Here is a 5,196-nt window from a genome sequence, read left to right as displayed (position 1 = left end):
AAGCAATACAACTCTGCCCTCTTTTCTTCCCGTGGACGTAGATTTACCTCAGTAAATCGAACCACGTAAATCTCTGTGTCGTGATCTGCGTTTTCCTGCATTCATCATGATCAGAAATTCGGGGGGGGGTAGTGATGGAGTACGTACTAAACAAGCCCAACAGCAGTAAAGCCCATCAGCCTAAAGCCCAAGAAAGAGTATCAGTTCGGCATGACTAAAGAGTATCAGTCCGGCATGACTAAAGAGTTCAGTTCGGCACAACCAAAGAGTTCGGCCCCAGCCTACAGCTCGGTAAAAGCCAACCAATCAAACTCTGCTCTCAGGTCGGCATCAAGCTCTACTCTCAGATCGGCAAAAGCTGCTCGGCAATAATTCAGCAGTTCGGTCTCAGTATTCGACCGAACTAGGAGATAGTGGACTCATGCAGGATTTCCACCTCCACTACACCCACGATCTATTTAGTGGTGTCAAGCAGTCATTAACTCATGCAGGATGGTGGACCCATGCAAGATCGCCACGATCTCCACGACATCCACTACCTAGTAAATGGTGCTGCATGCCACGATCTTGGTTCAATGTATAAATAGAACCTAGATCAGATAGATAAAGTTAGGTTCAAAAGAAGCTCTCTAGAGATAAAATATCAAATAGCAAGTTTGTATTGTAAGCTGTAAAAAACAGATCAAGCAATACAACTCTGCCCTCTTTTCTTCCCGTGGACGTAGATTTACCTCAGTAAATCGAACCACGTAAATCCCTGTGTCGTGATCTTTATTCTCTTCCTGCATTCATCATCATCAGAAATTCGCGGAACCATCACTGGCGCCGTCTGTGGGAAACAGAGAACCAAATTTGTGATAAAGCGAATTTTTGACCCTTTTTCCACCCCAAAAAAAATGCATACCAGATCACATAACACCCATAATACCGTTCGTGATAACCGTGAGGAAGCTAGTCCAGCTCGCAGGTCTGAAAAACGGCCTCGGGAGACATCTACCTCCGGTTCTCACGAAGAAGGAACAAGCCACTCCAGGAGAGATCGCACCGAGTCTTCCCAGCAGCCCGATTTAAATGAAGCTGTCAAGCTGTTCTTGGCTGAGAAGCAGGATGAGTTCTTAACCTTCCTGCAGAAGAGCCAACAGCCGGAGAAGACAACGGCGGATTCTCCCTCCTCATCCAGACATGAAAGTCACTACCGCAGTAGTGACGTGTCTTCCAGGAGAAAGAATCCTGAACCCCGACATGTTCCTGTTCCTCCTCGGTACCGGAACCACAGGAGAACTCCATCTCCTCCGTACCGAAGAGATGTCGGGTTCGCCATGTACGGAGCATTAAAGACTCCGTTCTCGGACGATATCACCCGAACTCCTTTGCCGCGGAACTACCGGACACCGTCAATGACTTATGACGGGCTAGTGGATCCTCATGACTTCTTGGGATGCTATCAATATAATATGGCGAACCAGGGTCTCAATGAGGTCCATATGTGCAAGCTGTTCCCCGAGCTGCTCATCGGGAACGCCAGAAGGTGGTTCGACAGCCTTCCTCAAGGCAGCATTAGATCCTACCGAGATCTAATGGATGCTTTCCACAGTAGGTTCTTTCAGAAAGCGGAAACCCGAATTACTTCGGCTCAGCTGCTTTCTATACGTCAAGGTCGCGACGAAAAGATCAACGACTTCATGACGAGATTCCACAAGGAATGCCTACAAGTAGATGATCTCAACGATCTACTTGTCATTTCGGCATTCCAAAATGGAATCCTGCCCGGAGCTCTCTACAGAAAGCTCGTGGAATGCAGTCCGCAAACAGCTCAAGAGATGTGGGACATTGCGGACAAGTTTTCTCGTGCCGATGAGGCAGACCGTCGAAAACGGTCTTTAGACAGCTCATCTAGAGAAGACAAAAAGAAGCCCGATCATAGCGATCAGAGGCTTCCTCGCCGAACACCTTCCCCACCAAAGGAGGGATAGCGGTCATCCGAGGTGATCGAAAAAGAGCAAGTGTGTTCGCAGATTGCGCTTAAAAGTGCCGAGCAATCAGTTCGGCACCATCAAGCATAGCAATCACAGCAGCCGGAGTCAGAGGCAGGCGAAATGACCGAAGTCACACCAGAGCCGAACTCGATGGTGTACGGCACTGAAGCAGTGATTCCGGTTGAGATCGGCATACCCAGTCCCCGAACTCAATTTCTCCTCAGAAATGAATGGTGACGGAATGGTGACGGACTGAGAGCCGAACTAGATCTTGCCGAAGAAAGAAGAGAATTGGCCTGCATAAAAGCAGCCAAGTACAAGGAGCAAGTAGCCCGGTATTATAACCAAAGGGTGAAAAAGCTGCAATTTCAAGTGGGAGATCTCGTCTTGAGAAACAACGAAGTAAGCCGAGCAGAAAAGCTGGGCGAACTCGAACCCACATGGGAAGGTCCATATCGGGTGTCAGAAGTCCTCGGCAAAGGGTCTTACAAATTGACTCACGTGTCAGGAGCACAAGTACCCCGAACATGGTACGTTTCCAACCTCAAAAAGTTCCATTTGTAAGAGACAGTCCAGTCAGTCTTGAGTCCTGTTCGGTCAATGTGCTTTCTTTGGTTTGCTTGGTCTTTGTTTGTCTCTGTGCGTTTTGTCTGTGTGTTTTGTCTGTCTCTGTGCGTGTCGTCTCTTACAAATGTTACTGAGGTATCTTGTTCTTCGAAGGCTGATCCCCTTCTTAGAACATATACAAGCCAACGATTGTGAGTCAAAGCTTCTAAAGAGGATACAAGACCACAATTCAGCTTAAACAAGCAGTTCGTCTGAAACGAACTGCAATAAGCCAACGATTGTGAAGTCCAAGCTTCTAAAGAGGATACAAGACCACAATTCAGCTTAAGAATCAAGCACTTCGTCTGAAACGAACTGCAACAAAAGTCCGATTCACGCGATAAAACTCGCCGAATTAGGACAAGGGAAAGTCCGATCCCCAAATTAGGACAACGGAAAGTCCGATCCGAGCGATAAAACTCGCCAAATTAGGACACAAACCAAGTCCGGTCAAAGAAGAGTTCACTTCATAAGACCGAGGACAAACATCAACTTACCCCGTACCTTTATCCAGAATGCCGAAGTGATTCACTTCGCTTTTCGGGGGGGGGTAGTGATGGAGTACGTACTAAACAAGCCCAACAGCAGTAAAGCCCATCAGCCTAAAGCCCAAGAAAGAGTATCAGTTCGGCATGACTAAAGAGTATCAGTCCGGCATGACTAAAGAGTTCAGTTCGGCACAACCAAAGAGTTCGGCCCCAGCCTACAGCTCGGTAAAAGCCAACCAATCAAACTCTGCTCTCAGGTCGGCATCAAGCTCTACTCTCAGATCGGCAAAAGCTGCTCGGCAATAATTCAGCAGTTCGGTCTCAGTATTCGACCGAACTAGGAGATAGTGGACTCATGCAGGATTTCCACCTCCACTACACCCACGATCTATTTAGTGGTGTCAAGCAGTCATTAACTCATGCAGGATAGTGGACCCATGCAAGATCGCCACGATCTCCACGACATCCACTGCCTAGTAAATGGTGCTGCATGCCACGATCTTGGTTCAATGTATAAATAGAACTTAGATCAGATAGAAAAGGGTTAAGTTCTGTTAAGTTCTCTAGAGATCAAAGATCAAATAGCAAGTTTGTATTGTAAGCTGTAAAAAACAGATCAAGCAATACAACTCTGCCCTCTTTTCTTCCCGTGGACGTAGATTTACCTCAGTAAATCGAACCACGTAAATCCCTGTGTCGTGATCTTTATTCTCTACCAGCATTTACTAACATCAGAAATTCGCGGATCCATCAACATGCCACGCTTAAGTTTCTGTACTGCTGTGATTACTACTAAATGTGGGATCTCAATTACATGATGGTATGACTTGTTATCTGAGCTTGAGAGTGAGTGAGTTTACCTTCACTGAAACTGTTTGGCTGCTCCCCACTCTGGCCTTGATCTCCCTCACTCCTCACCATGTGTATATATATACACATTTCTTGTAACTGAAAGCTGCAAAAGCTTAGTGTTGGCTGGAAAAAGGACTCCACAGGTTGTGGAGCTGGCTTCTCTCTCTGCAGCTCTGCAGAGCATGTACTCTGAGCCCCTGATTTCTCTCTAACTGATTTTTGGTGGCTTGTGGAGCTCTAGTTTGTTAACCTTATTGCAGAGTCCTCTAGGCCTTACCTTCTGTTGTGCATTCACTGCATTATTGTGCCTCTTTTGGCAGGTACAGCCGTGGGTGGCAGCCATTGCATCTAGGGTGACCGACCCCCTGCAGCGGTTGGACTGCCTCGCTGCCTCGTGGCAGCCTTCACTTCGTCGGGGAAGTGCTGGAGGCGCAGGTTGTGGAAAAGGTTGGCCTTGCCATTCATAGGCAAGACTCGTTTTCCATATTGGAAAGGCGGTGTTGCCATTTCCTCTTAGGTGTTGCCATTCTTAGCTGATTTGTTTGCTTATCTAACTGTCTTGTTTAGCTGATGTACTTGCTTATTGGTTATTTTGTTGTTTCTGGCAGAGAAAAGGGTTGCTAATCATGGTTCTCGGTTCGTCGGGCCGCTGGAGTTTGAGCCGAGAGACCGGTCTCTTTCGTGTGGTCTCCTTGCCCTTTTCGGCCAAGCCCAAGCTAACAAGAGGCCCAATATTAGTTTTCCCTTTGTGTTTTTTTTTTCTTTCTCCTTATGTTGTAATAGAGTAGTTTCTCTTTGGAATCTCGCTTTTCTATAACATGTATGCATGTAATACTAGTTGGTGTGTACCTTATTTCAAGCATTTATTAGCCCGAAATTCTTTATATTGTACTTATTTTATTCAAGAAATAAAATACTCTTTCATTCTTTGTCAAACTTCTAGTATTTATTTCATACTTCTCGAGAATATAGGTCTCGGCTATTACATCTGATCTCACCAACTGCCAACGGAAAATGTCTTGGCCGTATCTTGGACGATATTGGAAACATTTCAAATGTGAGGCAGTACAATTGGTGCAGCTACGTGCTGGATACGCTAATCACAGCACATGATAGCTGCAAACTCAAGAACAAATCCACCCCATTCACTGGACCAATCACTTTCCTCTTGGTGAGTTTTTTATTTTAACCACTCCTTTATAGTGAAGTAAAAACATGCTTAGAGTGAAGTAAAATCATATTTAGAGTGATGTTTTACATGGTTAAGTAGTAAA

General features: G+C 45.9%; 1 long non-coding RNA gene across 1 annotated transcript; it reads left to right on the top strand.

Annotated features, from left to right (window-relative positions):
- The first annotated feature begins 3,828 nt into the window (after window positions 1-3,828).
- LOC121783033 lies at window positions 3,829-4,858 on the top strand. Its single transcript, XR_006046507.1, has 2 exons — window positions 3,829-4,439; window positions 4,531-4,858. It is a non-coding gene; the product is annotated as an uncharacterized LOC121783033 (long non-coding RNA).
- The last annotated feature ends 338 nt before the right edge of the window (window positions 4,859-5,196 follow it).

The sequence above is a fragment of the Salvia splendens genome, chromosome 20 (assembly GCF_004379255.2).
Source record: "Salvia splendens isolate huo1 chromosome 20, SspV2, whole genome shotgun sequence".
NCBI classification, from domain to species: Eukaryota; Viridiplantae; Streptophyta; class Magnoliopsida; order Lamiales; family Lamiaceae; genus Salvia; species Salvia splendens.
This window is presented reverse-complemented; position numbering and strand designations above follow the sequence as displayed.